Genomic DNA, 23183 nt, shown 5'->3' on the forward strand with positions numbered 1-23183 from the left:
AAGGCTAGCAGTTAAAGCACAGGAGTCTAAGAAACATTATTACCGGTGAGCAAAGAATGTCTCTTTTGATAGCAAGAGACACCAGGTAAGTATAAGCTCTGTCTAGTCTGCGATTATATTAAACACCATACCACCATGCTTGAAAACATATACCAAGATAATTTTCAATTTTTTTGTTATTTTTTGGGAATGCAACTGCAATTAGTCAATCTACAGTTTGCATATTGAAATCACAACCATTCCAATCATCTGAGAGGCTTACTTCCTAAAAACAAATTTACAAAAGTGAAAGATATGTGGTATGAAAAATAGAACTAATTTGTGACCAAACTTGTAACCAGAATTGATATGTGGTAGGGTATTCAAATAATATATGTTTTAGATCTGAGGGAGAGATGTTACAAGACGAACAGCATGACAGGTCATTGGGATTAAAACTGTGTAAACTAACTGGGATGGCCATAAATTGGTTGTAAATGAAAAATAGAGTTTAAGTTGTGTTGACAGCACAGGAGGTTTTATGAATCCTAATCCATATGTTATTCCATAAAGAAGGAGAGAAAGAGGTATGTACATCTATTTTGTATTTTAGCTCCAAATACTGTTTTCTATCTAATTTCAGGGGAGGAAGTAAGGGCATTGTAAATATGGGATGAGTAGAGGGGAAGTGGTAGATGTAGATGTAGAAAGTAGATGGATGGAAGAATAGATTTTGGAAATGGCTGAGATTAGTGAGTGAAATTTGTTTTTATAAGAATAAGGAAATTTGTAAGAAAATTGAGCTTGAGAAAAAGAGGTAAACAAGTCATTCTGAATTGTAGATTTCATAATGAACCAGTTGCTCACCAGGATTACCAAACACATAGTTCTATTGTTGATTTTCATAAGTCTATTGTACCAAATTGAGGAATGAAGAAATTGATCAACAACAGAAAGAGTAGATTTTACAAGCATTCTTAATGATAGGTAGAGGCATGGAAGAAGGATTTTGAGTAAATGACAAACATTCTGAAAAAGAAAAGGGTTGAATAAAAAATAATTCTAAATCTATCCTCAAGGGGGAGTATTTGCATACTAATCATCTTGGTAAAGGGTATATTGTTTCAAAAAGAAAGCAGTATGATGTGATTGAAAATTTTGAAAGTTTAATCCACCTTGATGTTTATCACGCTGTAATCTTATGAGACACATACAAGGTTTTCGTATTGATAGTCAAAAAGTGATTAAGATAGTGTAAATCTTTTTAAAATGGATGCTGGTTCATTGATCGGAGTTGCACAAAGATAGACAAACAATTATATGAACTAACATCGTCTTGATAGAATCCATCCTACCCCACCATGAGAGAAACAATGGATTCCATCGGGAATTAAGGGTAGATAAAGTTGTAAAAATAGTTGTAGACTTAGTAAACCAAAGACCCAAATGTTTAATTTTAATCAAATTCCAGAGAAAGTGTGATGGCACAAAGTGATGTTTTTTAAAGCACTATTTATTAAGAGGAAGGATTCTACTTTTGTCAGAATTAATTTTATAGCCCAAAACTATGTCTAAAATAGGGTTGTTGGGAGGAATCAGGGGAAGACATAAATAAAAGAACATCATCAGCGTAAACAGTATATCTCAATAAGCAAAGCCATTTATGCTATTATGTTGATGATTATTGGATAAGAAGGGTTCAAGTGTGAGAATAAAGAGAAAAGGAGAGAGAGAATAGCCTTGCCTGGCTTCACTGTGAAAAGGGAAGAAGGGAGAAATTAAACCATTAATGAAAACCGATGCCTTACAAGATTAATATAAAGGGGAAACTAGGTTAATGTTTTTTTGTCCAAAACCAAGTTGGAGTAGAAAAACATAAAAATCCAGTGCAGTCAGTCAAAATCTTTCGTGGCCTCTAAGGAGATAGCGGCCAATGAATGTTTAGATGTTTTGGATTTGCTCAAAATGTCAAAGAAGATTTTAGTGTTATCAGAAAGCTGTCTACCTTAAACAAATCCAGACTGTTCCCTGCCAATTAAATTCTGGAGTTGGGGGTGCAAACATGAAGCAAGACTTTTAGCAACAATTGTATAATCAGAATTACCAAGGTAAAGTAGTGTCCAGTGTTTACATAGTTTAGGGTCTTAATTGTCTTTAGGGATAAGACATATCTTGAAAAGTATAAGTAGTGTTTTAGGAAATGGCAAAGAAAGTAAATAGTTGATATAATTAAGGAAAAAGAGGTTTAAAAAAAATGAATATAAAATTCAATAGGAAAGCCATTGGGCCAGGAGTTTTTCCTTTTTTGATTGAATTAATTGCAGATCGGATGTCTTGAATTGAAATATCCTCACTGAAGGAGGAAAAATCAGTGGTTAAGATTATTTTTTTACATATGGAAGAGAGCTATGAATTGATGTCAGATGGAAGGGGATTATTTTCTGATATACAAAGAGATTTATAATATTTGGTAAATTCAGACAAAATATCAGTGCCCTTAAATATAGCAGATGTGTCATCTCTTAAACCAGTTTCTATCTAGACACATATTTTTTTTTACTTCATGGTAGTTTGCCAATAGTTTACCTCCTTTATTTTGGCCTCTCTTCTATTTGGCACTGGATTTAAGAAGATAATAGGCACTACCTTATGTAGAAAGTCTGTTAACATTCACATTTGGCTTTGATCAATTCTTCCAAGTATGACTAAGACTTGGATTCAAAGTATGAATGCCATGATGTTGTAATGTGTTTCATGATATCTAATGTTTTTTTCTATTTTGTTTTCTTTTTCTTGAAAATATTATCTATAATAAAGGTATTTATTCCAGATGGCCTTAAAAGATACATCCAGAGATTCATTCAAGGTAAAGAATTCATATGCAAAGTGGCAAAAGCATTATCTAATAAAAAGGGAATGCTGTTTCTGTAACCTGGGGCCCGTGACTACTATTCCTGGCAACACTTTCACAGAGGAAGGCCACCCGCCTGCATTTTGCACCAGGAGGTGCTTATTACCAGCATTGAGGACCAGCTGCGTGGGACGCTGATTCTGTGTTCGGGGGAGGCAGGATACAATTCTCCACAACACCTGCACAGGGGAGCGCCACCTACTCGCATTTCGCACCAGGAGGCGCTTTTGACCAGCACTGAAGACTGGCTGCACGGGACGATGTTTCCATGACTGGAGGCAGTACTGCAATTCCCCGCAAAACCTGCACAGGAGAAGGCTGCCTGTCCGCATTTCGCGCCAGGAGGCGCTTCTGACCAGCATTGAGGATCTGGTGGGCAGTATGCTGTTTCAGTGACCGGGGGGCCAGGACTACAATTCCCAGCAACACCTGCACAGTGGGAAGGCCGCCCAGTCGCATTTCGCCCCAGGAGATGCTTATTACCAGCATTGTGTACCTGCTGCGTGGGACGCTGTTTACATGACCCGGGGGCCAGGACTACAATTCCTGGAAACACCTGCACAGAGGGATGCCACCTGCCCACATTTCTTGCCAAGAGGCGCTTATTACCAGCATTGAGAAACTGGTGTGCGGGATGCTGTTTCCATGACTGGGGAGCCAGGACTACAATTCCCGGCAACACCTGCACAGAGGAAGGTGGCCCGCCAACATTTTGTGCCAAAAGGCCCCTTATTACTGGGACTGAGGACCAGCTGTGTGGGAAGCTGTTTTTGTGACCGAGGGGCGAGGACTACAATTCCTGGCAAACCCTGCACAGGGCAAGGTCTCACTCCTGCATTTCACACCTGAAGGGGTTTATTACCAGCATTGATGACCCGCTGAACGGGACGCGCGCAGGTAATGCCCAGCTGTGTGCCTAGGAAAAGACCGGACCAAGAGAGGGCCTGTCTGTACCTGTCCACACCTGGATGATGCTGGGCTGGGCGCTTCTCTTTTGCCTGGGAATCCAGTGGCCATGGAGCTAATATAAAAGTTACTGCGGAGTGAGTGTCCCTGGCTTGTTTAACTGTTGCTGTTTCTGATATGTTTTACTGTTCACTCCTGAGGGGCCTAATCAGTGATTGACAGATACCTGCCACCCCATTGAGTATAGGCCGTCATCAATTTACCACCAGCTGCTAAATATGGGGTGCCTGTTGCCAATAGATATGAAGTCTTGGAGGAGGTGGTTAGACTCAGAGCTTATGAGGCCTATTGTGATCATAGGCTAATTTTTGGTCGCCCTGCATCTATATGGAGGGGATGAACCAGTGCAAGGTACATTTTACAAGCTATATTGGTTAAAGCACTCTCCTTCTGCCCAGCCCGTATGACCAAGACACATGTGAGCATGAAAGAGCTCAATTGATCAAGAGCCCTACTTCGGATTTTCGCACATCTAGCTCAATGCACAGTAATGTATTTATGTACTCTGATGGAAGGAGTAATATTGAAGTGGGGTTGGAAGTAGATCCTGGCAAATCTCCTGATGGTTTTAGTAACTTGGAGATAGAACCAGGTAAATCCACTCATGGCAACAGCCATAACCTCGAGCCATTTACATCTAGTGTATTGTATAGTAATCCATTGACCAGTTTAAATGAAAAGGGTTAAATCGAAGCGGGTTGGAGGTTAAGTCTGGTAATCTTGCCAATGTCACTCAAAATATAGAGGTAGATCGAGTTATTCCCACTCATGATACTCGCTACACCGAAGTACATAGGATCAACCAGGTAGTTGATATCTCTGCTAAACAGAACACTGAGAAGAGTGTTGAAGAATCTCCAGACATGTCGAGGTGCTCAGGTTAATTTAAAGTGGCTTCATTGAATGTTGCTGGGTTGAAGGGAAAACTGAACTGTACTGACTGGGATTTATTTATAAGACAGTATGATATATGCTTATTTCAAGAAACTTGACTGACTAAGGAATTACAGTGCCCAGGGTAAGCAGTCTATTTTAAGGTTGCAATTGGAGGGGGGAAAGGGAGGCAGTATGGGGGACTATCCATACACTAGAGACCACTAGGGATGACATCTTAAGCTTTCTGCTTACGTTTCCTCACTGCATAGACATCTATCTGGTCAATATCTATTCCAGACCCATTGGCATGGGCCAGGAGTCTCAGGTGGTGAAGTATTTATCTGACTTTTTGTCCACATTACCATAGAGTGCCTTTAAGTTGGTGGATGGTGATTTCAATTGTAACTCTCAGCCCTTCGAAGTTAATATTGATGAATTTGCATGTAAAAAAGCTAGAATGTGAGCAATTCCACTGTTGTCCATTCCTCCAATCAAGAAATGATCATCCCTGGCACTCACAATCAATGAGTTATAATAGACCCAATCCTTATGTGCCTCTAAGTGATGAATTAGATCTAATAGGCAGGGATCCCACACATTTAACTGAGTAGATAGGACCTCCTTGATGGATTATGGCCCTCATTACAACCCTGGGGGTCAGTATTAAAGTGGCGGTAATACCACCAACAGGCCGGCGGTAAAAAAAATGGGATCACGACCATGGCAGAAACCGCCATCACAGACAGCCACTTTAACACTCCGACCGCCACAGCGGTAGCAACATACACTGCGGCGGTAACCGCCAACAAACAGGAGGAAGACAATGTACCGCCCACACTATTACAAGGCACCAATCTGCCAGCTTTTCCGGGGTGGCACCAACGCCATCAAAAGCATGGCGGAAACAGTAAACAGAAGGGAAGCCACTCACCTTTCGACACCCAAGGAAGAACTAGGAAGCCATGGAGTCCGAATTGCAGATCCTACTCATGTTGCTGTATCCATTAATACACCACGAAGTGGAAAGAAGCGGGCGGCGGCGACGAAAGGTGAGTACTGCACCTGGCACACAGGGGAGGGGAGGAGGGAAAAGAGAGTGACACACACGCGACACGCAACACCCCCACCCACAACAACATACACACAGACATATCCTATAACATCACAGATACACCCTGTCACCCCCTGGAAGAACACAAGGATAAAAAGAAATGAGTTTAACTAATGTTATATTGGAAAAATCAGATAGATGAAGAGAACAGCAAATAATCAATATACACAAATATGTACATCAAGTACACAAGTCTGTACACTGTCCCATGAAATGTCCATGGACCAGATGTTCCAAAAAGCATGGGCGAAGCCCACACATGACACCTGCCTCAAAACAGAGAAAACACTGCAGGGGCATCAGGTCAAAAAAAAAATAGTCACCTCAGCCGCATGATGGTACAATGCACCTGCTCCTCGAGGGGGCACCATGCCCACTGCTTGGTCCTGGGGAGTGCAAAGCCACAGTCTCTCAGGTCTCTCAAGTGAGTGCACTGCCCACTGCGTGGTCCTGGGGAGTACAAACCTACAGTCTGTCAAGTCTCTCAAGTGGGTACACTGCCCACTGCTTGGTCCTGGGGAGTGCAAAGCCACAGTCTCTCAAGTGGGTTCACTGCCCACTGCTTGGTCCTGGGGAGTGCAAAGTCACAGTCTCTCATGTCTCTCAAGTGGGTTCACTGCCCACTGCTTTGTCCTGAGGAGTGCAAAGCTACAGTCTCGAAAGTGGGTGGTTTGTCCACATGTTCTGGAGTGGTGCTTTGTGCCCAGAGTGCTTCATCCTGCCAAGGACTGGGTGAGTGGATGTACCACTCCACTGGTTCTGGAGGGGGGTTTGTGCCCAGAGTGCTTCATCCTGCCAAGGACTGGGTGAGTGAAAGCATTTCTCCACTGGTTCTGGAGGGGGCTTTGTGCCCAGAGTGCTTCATCCTGCCAAGGACTGGGTGAGTGGATGAATTTCTCCACTGGTTCTGGAGGGGGCTTTGCGCCCAGAGTGCTTCATTCTGCCAAGGACTGGGTGAATGGATGCATTTCTCCACTGGTTCTGGAGGGGGCGTTGTGCCCAGAGTGCTTCATCCTGCCAAGGAGGAGGGGGCTTTGTGCCCAGAGTGCTTCCTCCTGCCATGGACTGGGTGAGTGGAGGTATCTCTCCACTGGTTCTGGATGGGGCTTTGTGCCCAAAGTGCTTCACCCTGCCATGGACTGGGTAAATGGATGCATTTCTCCACTTGTTCTGGAGGGGGCTTTGTGCCCAGTGATGCTGCACCGGAGGTGTGGCAGTTGACATCCTCTCACCTGGGTGTCTTAGCCACACGATGTACCTGGAACAGGTAGCATGATACTCCATGGAGGCAGAGCCACACTCCATCCTGAGGCGACTTAGGCTGCCAATTGCTGGTTCGTGTCAGTGCTGGAGGTGGTGTCTCAAGTGGCGTGTCCAGGATCCAGGACGTCACCTGCAGACTCTGACGGCTGCCCACTGGGGATGGGGCTGACGTCCGACAGAGTGGCATCGGGTGTGCATGTGGTGGTGCTGATGGTGGTGCAGGTGGCAGTTGCTGCGGTGGAGATGCTGCCAGAGCTGGCCGTGGTGCAAGTGACTGTTGTGGTAGATGGAGACACCATACCATCTCCGTCAGCCTCGGATGGCTCATCCTTGGAGAGGATGCTGCAGCCTGATGTTGTGGCAGCGGCGGTGCAGGTGGCGGTCGAAGTGGCGGTGGTGACTGTGGTGCAGGTGGCTCCCATCCCTCATGATATGGTGGTCACCAGCCCCTCACCAGGGGACATTGTGCCCTGAGGTAACATGCCCTTTGGCTTGTGGCCCTTTCCCATATTGACAGTCACTGCAGAGACCTTGCCACTGTCTGCTGGAAGCTGGCCCCTTTTTGACCTTTGCAGGTGGTGGAATAGGGTGGTCCTTCTTTTGTGTCAGTGGCACACTGGCAGCTCTAATGGGTGCCCCCTTAGATCATACTGGACTAGCAGGGACCACAGCGGATGCAGATTTGGTGGCTGAGGTGCTGGGCTGGGATCTAGATAGCCTGACCCGAGGGGAAGGACGGGGATGGAGTTGTAGGGAAGAGGTTAATGTTAGCTAGGAAAAGTTTTTTAGCACACTGGGATGGGAAGATGGAGGGGATGTGGGAGTGGAGGAAGAGGTAGTGGTTGTAGGAGGTGTACTTCTGCTGAATGTGGGTAAAGGTGCATGGGCTGGAGGCTGTTGTGAGGTGGATGGCTGTTGACTGGGTGTGTGTCTGCGTTTGTGTACTTTGGGAGGAGGGCTCACAGACACACTGGGAGAGGGCACAGGGGATGTGTGAATGGTAGTGGAGGTGGTGATTGCACGTGAGCGGCGTGTAGTGATGGGCATGCTGGTGATGGAGGCAGTGGCTGAGGATGTAGTGCATGCAGGTGTGAGTGGAGATGAGACAGGGAGGGAGGTAGAGGACGTGGAGGAGGGGGACACAGTGGAGGAAGTGGATGTTGGTATGTGTGCATGGGTATGGTGCTTGTGTGAGTGCCTGTGGGATGCGTGGTGCTTATGTTTTCCTGAGCCACTTTTGTGTGTTGATGTGTTTGCATGCTGGTCTGATGGTGTGCTTGAGATAGGCTGAGGTACAGGGGATTGGGTCTGGGTAGTGGAAGTTGGAGGGGGGAGGCTGGACAGAGGGACAATTGCTGCCGTCAGTGCTGATGCCAGAGCCTGAAATGCTCTCTGTTGGGCCGCCACATTAGAATGAATGCCCTCCAAGTATGCATGTGTTTGCTGCAAATGCCTCTCGACACCCTGGATGGCATTCAGAATGGTTGACTGCCCAACAGTGAGGGATCACAGGAGGTCAATAGCCTCCTCACTGAGGGCAGCAGGGTTGACTGCGGCAGGGCCCGAGGTGCCTTGGGCGAAGGAGATGCCCACCCTCCTGGGTGATCGGGCACGGGAAACACGCTGAGGGGCTACAGGGAGGGTGGTGCTGGTAGGCGGGGTGGCTGCTGTACCTGTTGTTGGGGTGGGCACCGAGGTGTCCGCCACCCCCTGGAAGCCTCCATCAGAGGAGGAGTCACTGTCATTGGTTATCCCCTCCTGTCCCCGTCATGGAGCTCCCCTCGCCCTCCGTCCCACTGGTGCCTTCACCCTCTGTGGATTCACCATCCTGGGCCATGTGGGATGCAGCTCCCTCGGTCGCCGGTGCCTCTGCTCCTCCGCCAGATGATGTACAGGGTGACAAAACAAGAAAGGGGGGAAGCCAAAGAACACACATGGTCAATGCCAGCAACACCACTGCCGTTGGCAGACACAACACACAGGGAGCAGCCCTATGCCCTAGGCCATGCACTACCAGTTAGTAGGAAAGTCATCAGGCCATGGGGTACAATGCCTAACGGCATTTGCTGCACACCTGGAACCCACAGGAGCCTGCCCAGTAGTATATGCTCACTAAATATTGGGGTTGGAGTGTCCAACAAGAGACCTACACTGCCATGTTTGCCCTGGCCTAGGGGAACCCACAGCCCACATCCCCCACCCAGACACTTTGTAAAGCGCACAGTCTGCTTTATGACACTGTGCTCACCCCATTGTGGCTGCTGTGATGGCCTCAAGCATCCATTCAACTCCGGATAGGCCACCGCCAGAATGCGGATGATCGGGGGGGTCATGGTGTAATGGGTACCCCTTCTACGTTGGGGGGCCAGCCCCAGCTGGGCCTCTGCCGTCTTCTTGCTCCAACAGTGCAGGTCCTCCCATCTCTTGCGGCAGTGGGTGCTCTGTCTATGATAGACCCCCATGGTCCGCACTTCCTTGGCGATGGCACGCCAAATACCCTTCTTCTGGTGGGCGTTGACCTAGAGGAAAGGTACATGAAGAAAGGACATTACTCACCCATCCAGACCGTCAGACTCATTGTCCACCACTTCCCAACCATGCCCTGACGCACATACACTGACCATCCTCACATGCAGCCCTCAGCCCCCCCCACATGTAAGTTCAATCCACACCACTACAAACAGGCATTGCCCATGCATCATGCTCACACTGTATTCAACTGTTTGTCTGGAGGGCCATACAGTAGGGTGTACTGGGGAAGCACCCCATTTACTAGTTTCCACAGAGAAGGAAAGGGGCCTCTCCCCAGACACTCGAGCCATTGTCGCTTCCAGACTGAGGTCACAGCAGCACTTGCAGTGTAGGTCCTCTCCTGTTGAAGGTCAGGTATCAAGTGAGTGAACAGATAGAAAATGGCGGTCACGTTCTCCGGCAATGCGTACCGTCATCGCCGGCATACATCGCCATTGGCTCCTGGAACCAGACCTGATGTCATCTATCCGCCATCCCACAGGAATCTCCACTCTAGTGCAGGTCCTGCCAGTGCTCCATTTCCTGGCAAGTGGCTCCTTTCAAACAATAGTGGCCATGGCATCAGGGATTTCTCAGCCAATGTTTTCCAAAGTGTTGACCAGAATGTTGTCTGCCTGATGAAACACATGCGCAGCTACATCGTGTTCCCCCAGGTGGAGGATTTGCCCACAGCGAAGGCTGACTTTTATGCCCTGGGACATATCCCCAATATCATTGATGCCATTGATGGTACACATGTGGCATTTGTACCCCCCCACAGAAATGAACAAGTATACAGAAATAGAAAAAGCTACCATTCGATGAATGTGCAGATGGTGTGTTTGGCGGACTAGTACATCTCCCATGTGAATGTCAAGTATCCTGGCTCTGTGCATGACGTCTACATTTTGAGGAATAGCAGTATCCCTTATGTGGTGGGCCAACTCCAGAGGCACCGGGTGTGGCTAATAGGTGAGTCCAAGGTCCCCACACAGTATGAGTAGGTGTCTGGGTATGGGGTAGTCCCTAAGGCTTAGTGTGTGTCTAACAGTTATCTCTTGGCATTTGCAGGTGACTCTGGTTACCCCAACCTCTCATGGCTACTGACCCCAGTGAGGAATGCCATGACAAGGGCAGAGGACTGCTACAATGAGGCACATGGCCGAACTAGGCATATTATTGACAGGACGTTTGGCCTCCTGAAGGCCAGATTCCGTTGCCTGTCATCACTGTGGGCCTCTTCTGTGGGGGGACTGGATATGGCTGGCACCTTCTGCCCAATGACGTTGGGTAGGGGTCCTGTTGGGATGTAAATGCATTGTTATTTTATCTGTTTGTGCCATCTTGTGCAATGGGTGTGTTTCCCTCTATTACTGTGCTTGGACTATCGCCTTGGCCCTTGTGTGAGTGGTGATTGTGTGCCCTGGGTGAGTCTCTCTATTGGACATGCTTTGGTGATGGGTGTACATGCATGTCTGTGATGGGTGTCTATGCAATGTTGTTGCATGCAGTGCTTGGTTGTGGGAGTGGTGGGTTGTGATGGTGGAGTGTGAGGGAGATGGGGGAGTCATGGGAGTGAGGGTGAGGGTGGGAGTATGTGATTGCATGCAGGTAGGGTGGGGGTGATATAGTATTAAAGATTTGCCTTACCAGAGTCCAGTCCTCCTGCTACTCCTGCGAGGCCCTCAGGAAGCATGATCGACAAGACTTGCTCCTCCGATGTTGTTAGTTGTGGGGGAGGAGGTGGGGGTTCACCGCCAGTCCTCTGTACGGCTACCTGGTGTCCGGATTCCATGGAATGTACCTTTCCCCGTAGGTCATTCCACCTCTTCCTGATGTCATCCCTTGTTCTTGGATTCTGTCCCACTGCGTTGACCCTGTCCACAATTCTCTGCCATAGCACCATCTTCCTTGCAATGGAGGTCTGCTGCACCTGTGATCCGAATAGCTGTGGCTCTACCCGGATGATTTCCTCCACCATGACCCTGAGCTCCTCCTCAGAAAACCTGGGGTGTCTTTGAGGTGCCATGATGTGGTGTGAGGGATGTGTGAGGAGATGGTTGATGTGATGTGTGGAGTGATGTGTTGGGGTGTGTGGAGTGAGGTGCGTGGATGGTGTATGAGTAATGGTGTTGTGTGCCTCTGGATGCTTGTGTGGTCTTTGCTTTTCTCTCTCTCTGCTTCTTCCAAATTGTTCGCTGTAAGGGGTTGTGGGTGTTGGAAAATGGGTTATTGGTAGGGCAGGTAGGTACCTACACCTAGCAACAAGCCACTAACCTCCACATAGGTACAGTTAGGTCTCAGTAAATTAATCCCAGCTCTACCCTTGGTATCTTGGCATTGAGCGTCAAGGCTTAACTTAGGAGACAAAGTGTAAAGCATTCAAATATCACAAAACAGTAATTAAATAAAACACAGGAAACAGTTTAAAAATCCAAAACCAATTTATAAAAATAGCTTATATTTTTATCTTTAAAATGACACAAAAACGATTAAAATCGGTTCAGGGGAACCGGAGATATGAATTTTTAAAGTATTATTATTTTCTAGCGCTTAGAAACAAAAAGCGACAATCGGGTCATCTGGTTGCACCAGGACCGGGGCAAAGTCAAACTTTCAGGCCGACCGCGATGGAGCCCTGCTCGGCTACAAGTCGCGGGAGGCCTCGGTTAAAAAGTTACCTTCTGACTTAGTCTCTTTTTTGATGTTTTTCTTCCCCGGGACGAACCTGCCAGTTGGATCCGACCTCCTGGAGCCCTTGTCCGGATACGCGAAGTCGGTTTCCTCGGTGGTGATTTTTACCTTCGGACTTAGTCGTTTTTTCGAGATGAAAATCCTTCGACCGGGGTAAACCTGGAACTTGATCCGACGTCCATGGAGCCCTTCTCGGATACGATGGCTGGGAGGTCCCGGTCAACTTTTTACGTTCGGACTTAGTCTCTTTTTTGGATGTTTTTCTTTACCGGGACGAACCACGAAGTCAGGCCGGGTCGCGGTTGAGGCAAGCCGGCTAGAATTTCCGCGTCGGGTCGGTCCCTCTCTGGAGCTTTTTTTCAAAAATTCTCAAATCTTTTCAAAACTTCTGGGGCTTCACCCAGATGTTCTTTCAAGGTTCTTTTGGGGTCCACAGCTCACCCCAAGGGTCCAGAAGTTCTGTGATGGTCCTTGGGGGTGCGGACTTCAACTCCCAGAATGCACCTGGCGCAAACTCCTTTTTGGCCACTGGGCAGTGGTCAGCTGGTCGCTTCTTTCAGGAGTTGGTGCAGGGGACTCTGGTTAGCAGTTTTTCACCTGTAGCAAACAGGGAGTCCCTCCTTGAACCAGTTGAAGCCAGGCAAAGTCCTTCTTGTGGTGAAGCCCAAGTGTGCAGCTGGTGCAGTCCTTCTGAGTGCAGGTTCCAGGTGCAGGCCAGGGGTCCAGCAGGGCAGTCCTTCTTCTTCTTTAGTTCCTTTCTTGTTGAATTCTGGAGGGGATCTGAGGCGTGGGTGCAGGTCTGCCAGTTTTATCCTTGCTCCTGGGTGAAAAGCAGGGGGGTCCTGGTCCTCCAATCAGGTACAGGGTCGTCCCCCTGTGATGACCACTTCCTGGGAAGTGTGGCAAAAATCCATCCCAAAAGGCAACAGTCTCCAAAAATCCAACATGGCTGAATCTGATTTTTGGAGGTTACATCTGGCTGAGCCCACCCACTGGTGTGGCTAAAAATCATAAACACACCCCTCTCCTGCCCTCTCCTAATCTAATCAAGGGGGCACCTAGCTGTCTGGGGTTGCAGGATGTGGGGGTGTTGCTGGGTGCTGCAAATGTCCTTCTCTGCCTTTGAAGACCAGTTTGGCAGCCCTCCCCCTTCCTGCCTCACCATCTGCTGAGGGGAGATTCTCTCCCCCAAGCACATTCCTTTGTGTGAAGTCAGGCCACTTCACACCTCATCAAGGTAGCCTGGCAGAAGCTGCTGCAGGCTGGCCAATCAGAGCACAGCTGCAAAAACAATGCAGAGCTGAAATTGGCAACTTTTTAGGTAAAGTCTAAACTTTTTACCTGCACTAGTTATATTAAATCCAACAACTGGAAGTTGTGGGATTTATTACAACAATCAATTTGATACCAAATTCTTGGTATGTAACATTTAAGGAGACTTTAAAATTTAAAATAAAGTCTGCCCATTCTAGCCTATGAAGGCCATTTACTTCAATGAAGGAAAAACGAATTTGGCTGTTTTTACCTCACCAGGGCTTATAAATCTATTTTTATAAAGTCCCTGCTTATAGTTACATGGCACCCAGCCCTAGGGGCACATAGGGCACACCTTAGGGGTGACTTATATGTAAAAATAAGGTAGTTTAAGACTTTGGAAGTACCTTTAATTCCAAAGTCGAATTTGCATATAACTTTAATTTAAAAGCAGCCAGCAAGGCAGGCTTGCTTTTAAAATGACACTGGGCACCTCAGCAATGCACCTAGGTGTGCACCACCTATGCTGTGGTCCCTAAACCTACATGCCCTACCATATACTAGGGACTTATAGGTAGGTTAACTTAGCCAATTATAATTAGCCTAATTTGCATATCCATTTTACACAGAGCACAGGCCCTGGGACTGGTAAGCATTACCCAGGGCACCATCAGAGTCAGGAAAACACCAGCATAAAGTGGAAAATGGGGGCAAAAAGTTATGGGGCCTCTGCAATCAGCCCTAGTTTCTCACACAACCCCCCCCCAGCCCACACGCCCAGGAGACTCAGCCCAACCCTGGGAGAGTCTTCCTGGCTTGTTAGGCGAGGAAGACAGTGAAGCAAATGGCTGTCCCTTTGCAGGGCCTACTCTGCCTTATATCCTCCTGTCAGGGTCACTCCCTATGGGTAGTGAAGCCATCCCAACAGTAAAAGGACCCAACTCAAACTGAAACTTTCCTCTAGGGGGGTCTTCCTCCTTTCTCTCTGCCAACTTGGGTAGTGAGGTGCCCACCTCCCCTACTCCAAACTTTGCTAGGGCAACACCTAGCTTACCCAAAGAGGTCACCCAACACTTGAGCAACCCCACCATGACCAATAGGGTCAGGGGGCCTACTTTGCTATTGGCCCTGGGGTCTGCCTCCCAGGCCAAGTACAGTGCTGCCTGGAAGGCTAGCACCCAGCAGAGGCTACTGACAGCTGTCAGTACCCAGAACCACACCCTAAGCTCTCCACTGACAGGTGGCTGAGCTGCTTTAGGGGCATCTTTGGGGTCCTGGCACCCCTCTTGCTGTCTAGAGTGGGGGGCTACCACCTCCTGTGGCAGACACCCTCCTTCCACTCTCCCTACTGTCAGTGCAGGGGCAACACCTTGCATCTGGACAGCTGCCTGACTACTCAGGACTTCCTTGGGGTCAGGTGAGGCCTCACCAGTGCCAACTCTGGGCTCCCCCCCTACTGGGGCAGAAGGCCTTTGGCTCCCTGGAACTCTCTTTAAGAGTGGCCTACCCTTCCTTTTCTTCTTTCCTTTTCTTGGGGACCCCTGTCTCCTAACTGTAGGGACTGACTCCCCAGGACTTTGGTTTGGGGGGGCGCCCTGGGCGACCACCCCATCTGTGACCAGACTCACCTCTGGGAGGTCATTGCCCAGGATACAATCTAGGGGAAGGTCAGCACTGACTACCACCCTAATCCAGTCAAGGATACCCTCCCTCTCTAGGGGCACTATGGCTACAGGTTTGGAGGTGACCTCCCCTGTGGCTATCCTGACTTTCTTTGTCTTTCCTGGGACATACATGTCTGGGGTCACTAACCGGTCACTCACTATAGTGTGACTGGCACAGGTGTCTCTCAGGCCAGTGGTAGGGATCCCATTCACTTGAATGTGGTGGAAGTGCCTACTCCCACCCTCAGGGATCACCAGCTTACCATCTGGTCCTGTCTCCCAGCACAATGCTAGGAGGACTTCATCATCTGAGGAATCCTCCTCTATGGCTACACTGGACAGCCCAGTGCTAACCACCTTCCTTGGACAGGCTGCATCTCCTCTGAAGTGACCTGTCTGCTGACAGTCAAAGCAAGCCCTACTGTCCAAGAGTTTTTTTAACCCTGGGTCTCCCTGTCTCTGCTTGTCAGAGTGGGAGTGGGATTTACTCTCCTCCTTCTTAGGGTTCTGGGGTACAGAGGGAGTCTCTGTGGTGGGCTTACCACCTCCCTCCTTAGGTTTTTGGGGACCTGTCCCCCCCTTCTTGGAGTCTCCCCCCTGAGACTTGACAACCACCCTGGTTCTCAACCACTCATCAGCTGCCTCCCCTAGCTCTCTAGGGTTGGTCTGCTTAGAGTCCACTAGATGCTGGCGTAACCTTTCTTGGATACAATTGGTCAAGATGTGCTCTCTCATGATCAAATTGTATAACCCCTCATAAGTATTTACTTTGTTGCCAATAATCCAGCCCTCTAGTGCCTTTAGTGAAATGTCCACAAAGTCAACCCAAGACTGGGTACTGACCTTCTGGGTGTCCCTGAACTTCATTCTATATTGCTCTGGGGTCAGACCAAACTTCTTGGCTAAGCACCTCTTCATACTAGGGTATGAATCTGCCTCCTCCCCCCTTAAGGTCAGAAGCCTATCCCTCCCTGAGTTGGGGACCAACTCCCACAAAAGGGAACCCCAGTATTGAGGCCTAACCCTTCTCATTTGGAGTGCCCTCTCAAAGGCCCCCAGCCACTTATCTATGTCATCCCCCTCTACATAAGCAGGAACCACCCCCTTGGGTAATCTGGGGCAAACTCCTCCACCCATGGACACCTCAGCTTCTTTATCGCTGCTTCCATCTCTTTTCTCTTTGTATGCCCACTTTTTCTTTTCTAGGGCCAGCTTCTCTGCTTCCAAAGCTATGTATGCTAGCTGGGCCTCCAGCTCTCTTTCTCTGATGGATGGGTTCTCTCCTCCTGAAAGAACCCCCTTCCCACCACTAGCTTTGGATCTGCCCCTAGTGACTGTATTTACTGAGGATCGTTCTTCCTCATCCTCACTTGGGGTCTGATGCCTTCCCTCCCCTGAAAGGTTAGAGCTAGCATCTTCCCCTTTTTCTTCCTCCTCTGGAGCTTCCTCTGTCTCTACCTCTTGGGCCTCAGCCCATGCTGTCAGGGATTTAATCAGGATTTCCTTCCTGAGATTAGTGGTTGCAGGCAACCCTCTTTCAATACACAACCCCCTAAGCTGGACTACTGTCAGTGTGGGTAGGCTAGCCAGATCAAGCTCCATGGTTCCCTAGTTTTGTGTCAACAAAAACTTTTTGCAAAAATTGGTAACAAGAATTTAGAAAAATTACAAAAATTCAATAATTGAAATTAATCCAAATTAATAAAAAAAAAAAAAAAAAAAAAAAAAAATAATAATTTTTGCACTAGGACAATTTAAAGGATTTTTACTTTGTTTTACTCAAAACTGTAACGTGATATTGAACACAAGTACAGGATCCCGTCGCTGCTTCCAATTATGTTGGAAAATGGGTTATTGGTAGGGCAGGTAGGTACCTACACCTAGCAACAAGCCACTAACCTCCACATAGGTACAGTTAGGTCTCAGTAAATTAATCCCAGCTCTACCCTTGGTAGCTTGGCATTGAGCGTCAAGGCTTAACTTAGGAGACAAAGTGTAAAGCATTCAAATATCACAAAACAGTAATTAAATAAAACACAGGAAACAGTTTAAAAATCCAAAACCAATTTATAAAAATAGCTTATATTTTTATCTTTAAAATGACACAAAAAACGATTAAAATCGGTTCAGGGGAACCGGAGATATGAATTTTTAAAGTATTATTATTTTCTAGCGCTTAGAAACAAAAAGCGACAATCGGGTCATCTGGTTGCACCAGGACCGGGGCAAAGTCAAACTTTCAGGCCGACCGCGATGGAGCCCTGCTCGGCTACAAGTCGCGGGAGGCCTCGGTTAAAAAGTTACCTTCTGACTTAGTCTCTTTTTTGATGTTTTTCTTCCCCGGGACGAACCTGCCAGTTGGATCCGACCTCCTGGAGCCCTTGTCCGGATACGCGAAGTCGGTTTCCTCGGTGGTGATTTTTACCTTCGGACTTAGTCGTTTTTTCGAGATGAAAATCCTTCGACCGGGGTAAACCTGGATCTTGATCCGACGTCCATGGAGCCCTTCTCGGATACGATGGCTGGAAGGTCCCGGTCAACTTTTTACGTTCGGACTTAGTCTCTTTTTTGGATGTTTTTCTTTACCGGGACGAACCACGAAGTCAGGCCGGGTCGCGGTTGAGGCAAGCCGGCTAGAATTTCTGCGTCGGGTCGGTCCCTCTCTGGAGCTTTTTTAAAAAAATTCTCCAATCTTTTCCAAACTTCTGGGGCTTCACCCAGATGTTCTTTCAAGGTTCTTTTGGGGTCCACAGCTCACCCCAAGGGTCCAGAAGTTCTGTGATGGTCCTTGGGGGTGCGGACTTCAACTCCCAGAATGCACCTGGCGCAAACTCCTTTTTGGCCACTGGGCAGTGGTCAGCTGGTCGCTTCTTTCAGGAGTTGGTGCAGGGGACTCTGGTTAGCAATTTTTCACCTGTAGCAAACAGGGAGTCCCTCCTTGAACCAGTTGAAGCCAGGCAAAGTCCTTCTTGTGGTGAAGCCCAAGTGTGCAGCTGGTGCAGTCCTTCTGAGTGCAGGTTCCAGGTGCAGGCCAGGGGTCCAGCAGGGCAGTCCTTCTTCTTCTTTAGTTCCTTTCTTGTTGAATTCTGGAGGGGATCTGAGGCGTGGGTGCAGGTCTGCCAGTTTTATCCTTGCTCCTGGGTGAAAAGCAGGGGGGTCCTGGTCCTCCAATCAGGTACAGGGTCGTCCCCCTGTGATGACCACTTCCTGGGAAGTGTGGCAAAAATCCATCCCAAAAGGCAACAGTCTCCAAAAATCCAACATGGCTGAATCTGATTTTTGGAGGTTACATCTGGCTGAGCCCACCCACTGGTGTGGCTAAAAATCATAAACACACCCCTCTCCTGCCCTCTCCTAATCTAATCAAGGGGGCACCTAGCTGTCTGGGGTTGCAGGATGTGGGGGTGTTGCTGGGTGCTGCAAATGTCCTTCTCTGCCTTTGAAGACCAGTTTGGCAGCCCTCCCCCTTCCTGCCTCACCATCTGCTGAGGGGAGATTCTCTCCCCCAAGCACATTCCTTTGTGTGAAGTCAGGCCACTTCACACCTCATCAAGGTAGCCTGGCAGAAGCTGCTGCAGGCTGGCCAATCAGAGCACAGCAGCAAAAACAATGCAGAGCTGAAATTGGCAACTTTTTAGGTAAAGTCTAAACTTTTTACCTGCACTAGTTATATTAAATCCAACAACTGGAAGTTGTGGGATTTATTACAACAATCAATTTGATACCAAATTCTTGGTATGTAACATTTAAGGAGACTTTAAAATTTAAAATAAAGTCTGCCCATTCTAGCCTATGAAGGCCATTTACTTCAATGAAGGAAAAACGAATTTGGCTGTTTTTACCTCACCAGGGCTTATAAATCTATTTTTATAAAGTCCCTGCTTATAGTTACATGGCACCCAGCCCTAGGGGCACATAGGGCACACCTTAGGGGTGACTTATATGTAAAAATAAGGTAGTTTAAGACTTTGGAAGTACCTTTAATTCCAAAGTCGAATTTGCATATAACTTTAATTTAAAAGCAGCCAGCAAGGCAGGCTTGCTTTTAAAATGACACTGGGCACCTCAGCAATGCACCTAGGTGTGCACCACCTATACTGTGGTCCCTAAACCTACATGCCCTACCATATACTAGGGACTTATAGGTAGGTTAACTTAGCCAATTATAATTAGCCTAATTTGCATATCCATTTTACACAGAGCACAGGCCCTGGGACTGGTAAGCATTACCCAGGGCACCATCAGAGTCAGGAAAACACCAGCATAAAGTGGAAAATGGGGGCAAAAAGTTATGGGGCCTCTGCAATCAGCCCTAGTTTCTCACAGTGGGTAATGTGGGTGTGTGTTTTATAGTGTTGTGAGTGTGTGGGTGTGGGGTGTGTATGTGTGTCAGGTGTGTGTATTTTGAATTGTCCAATGTGATCGTGTTTTGTAAGTGTGTGTGTATTTTGAGCGCGGTGGTGTGTACTGTAAATGGTTTACCGTAGTTGTAAGACCGTTGTGTTGATTCGTGGGTCGTGATACTGTGAGCGTATTCCTGTTGGCGTAACAGTGTGGGTTTTGCTATTGCCAGTTTATCACTGACCTTTGGTGTGGCAGACTTGTGTGAATGTCTGTATAGTGGCGGGATTCTCAATGTGTGTCATAATACCCGTTGTGGATTTCCACCACGGACACGTTATGTTGGCGGCCATTGGCACGGCGGTAAGCAGGATTTACCGCCAGGGTTGTAATGAGGGCCTATATATTTCTGTGCAATGTGATGGTCCTATGTAGTACATAGGATAGCCGTCACCAGGCAAGATAGCAATCATAATGTTCATCCCATCCAATTGAGGCTTCCCATCACAAAGGCTACTGATACTTGCCTACAGCAATTAAATGGTAGGCTCAGCTTGGCCCCAAACAAACGAAAAGTTAAATGGAGGGAGTTTAAGCAGACTCCTAATAGTACAATTGCACTCTATGATAAAGAAGGTACTGCATTAGAAGAACGGGTAAGACTCTAGATTCAGAAGAGAAATGTAGGCAAAGGCTTAGAGTAGTTGAGATCCACCACAGGTGGATGGGAGCTCTTGAGGATTCATTTCTGGTAGAACTCCGTCCCAGAGGTATTAAGAAACATCGTCCCTCTTGATTTAACAAACAGTGTCACCTGGCTAAGATTGACTTATTAAAAGCTAAAAGATAAAAAAATAATGGTTGGATCCATTTCGCTAAAAGCAATAAAAAAATTATTAATTCCTCCAAGAAACAGTGAGAAATCACTAAATAGGAGTCGTTATCTATAATTATATATTACCACCTCAAGGTTCTTTGGCACTTAGTTTATTATATCACAAGGATTTTTACAGACTAGAAGCATACTTGGATGACGTCTATCCTGCGCTTGCCTGGAAGTTGTACTTGCAGTTCAGGCACAGTTTATAGCTGCTATGCACATTTACAAGCAACTGGAGGAATGGATGCAACATACTGGGCTCAACCTGTCCTGCTTGTGGCCAGGCAGAGGAAACAGAGGTGCATTTCCTCTTTATTTGCCAGACATATAAGACACCTAGATTCAAATGGTTAGCCACAATTTGCAGGAACTTAGGTATATTGCAGGATCTAGAGGCACTTAGGACTTTTAAAACTGACACTCAGCAATAGATAGATTTTGCTGAATCCAGATATTTATTTATGGCTTAGTGTACTCAAAAGAGGTTTGTGTGACCATTTTATATTATTAATTGGGCTATCCTTGTTAAATCTGTTTTTATTTTTTTGCCTTCTTTTATATAAGTGGATTTGTGTCATGTTTTTGATCCTAACTTAATGTAGATGTAGGTTTTTAGGTATCTGTGCAAAGGTTCTATCAAGGGAGAAATTTGATATTTGTAATGTACACTTTTATGGCTTTGAGCTGCAATTAAGTAATTAAAAAAAACAATAAAAGGGAAGTATTTGTGTATCAACACCTCATCTAAGGAGGTCAAGGGAGAAGATCTAATTCTTATATTACTGGGGCATGATCTAAACATAAAATGCTATCATTCTTAGCATGTAAGATATGATGGGATAAAGCTTTAGAAACAAATAGGCAATCAATCCTAGATTGAGAGGAATGGAAAAGGAGAAAAGAATGTATGTTCCTGCAAGCAAGAATGACAAATCCTTCATGCTTCTATAAGAAATCTTTGTTTTGATGACTGGAGTAAATTGTTTGCGGATGGAGAAAGAGACAAATGTGGATTTAGATGAACGGTCTAAAAATGGGTCCATTACAAGACTTCCATCACTACTAAATATTAAATAATCATCAGTTATGGACATCAGTTTGTATGTAATAGTGGGCCAGGATGATTTGTCAAAATGTATTGGAGCATATACAGTAAAAACGGTTAGTGTTATTTTATGTAATGTTAATTTCAACAGAAGCCAACAACCTTCCAAGTCAAATTCCTGTGATATTGCCACAGCATTCAAGTTTTTTTTTATAAAGAATTACAACACCATTATGTTCACCGGAACCTGGTGAAGTAAAAACATGACTTACCCAATTGCAAACAGTGTCTTGGTTTTTTATTCAACAATATGAGTTTCCTGTAATAAAGCAATGTCAGCATTTAATTTCGCTCAGTAAGAACTCTTTGTTGTTTGATGGGAGAACCCAACCCTTTAACATTCCAAGTAGTTACATGCAGATTCATACATAACAATTTAAAACTATACTCTACATATAAACTTTTGCAAGAAAAAATCATACTTATACAATAAAACACTTTACTTATAAAAATATTAATAGGAAGAAGGAAATGGAAAACGCAATTTGCGATATGAAGAATAGATAAAGATCATAGTATGAGTTAGGAATGGAAGAAAAAAAGAGGTGCGTTATGGCCAGGTAAGGAACATATTAGCCATAAATATGAAAAACATGAAACAGTATAATGAGTTAACAGTCATATAGAAATTTTATATATATACATATACATATACATAGATGTATAAAATATATATATATATATATATATATATATATATATATATATATTTTCACAATGCGGTCAACTTAACAGGAAATGCTCAACAGCTGGTACAGGTGCCAGGAGGAGAGACTGTACTCCTCAGTTCAATCAACATCCAAAGGAAATTTGCACTACACTCCATGAAATCTTTAAATCCTTTATTGTTAAAGCACATTGCAACTGCACCAAGGCTTTTCAACCAAATCGGTCTTTCTCTTGGTTGGTGAGTCCCTTTCCTATATGTTTACCTTTTATACTATTCATCCATTCTGCCCATTTTGAGGCATTCTGGAACCTTTAGAGTGCACTTAAAATCCAAATATATTAATCAAAATAGTTCACAAAAATGTTGGATCGTTCTTAGTCCTATTAACCTGAAATGAATAATAGTCAAACAATTGTGTTAGCTCAACTAATGCAACATTTGGTCTCTGTGCAATATTATAAAACTATACGATTTCATAACAATTATGAACACTTCCTAATTCATATCTTAATTGTCAAATTCCTGGTATAGTACCACAATAACGATGTACGTAATGATGTACATTATCAGACATAATACTGTTGTTAATAAATGTCCTGGAGTATCCAATCCATATAAAAATTCCAGTTATCATTCCAAAGTTGAGATAGGGCCAAACAATTACAGCAAAATTAAAATAAAATTAATTTACAAATGAAAATGAAGCTCCTCATCAAAATTTAATCCAAAACGAATTTCAGTCCACAACTGAATAACGTATCTTGACTCAAACTGACACAGTTGTTTTGTTCTGTCTCCTCCCCTCCCATGTTCCAATACATGACCGATGGCATAATATCTCAACATTTTCCAGTTGCTCATCTCATGTGTTCGTAAATGTTTAACCACTACATACGTCTGGTTATTGTGTGTAATCACCCTGATGTTCTCCAAAATCCTCTTTCTAAATATACATATG

The sequence above is a fragment of the Pleurodeles waltl genome, chromosome 12 (assembly GCF_031143425.1).
Source record: "Pleurodeles waltl isolate 20211129_DDA chromosome 12, aPleWal1.hap1.20221129, whole genome shotgun sequence".
Classification (NCBI taxonomy): domain Eukaryota; kingdom Metazoa; phylum Chordata; class Amphibia; order Caudata; family Salamandridae; genus Pleurodeles; species Pleurodeles waltl.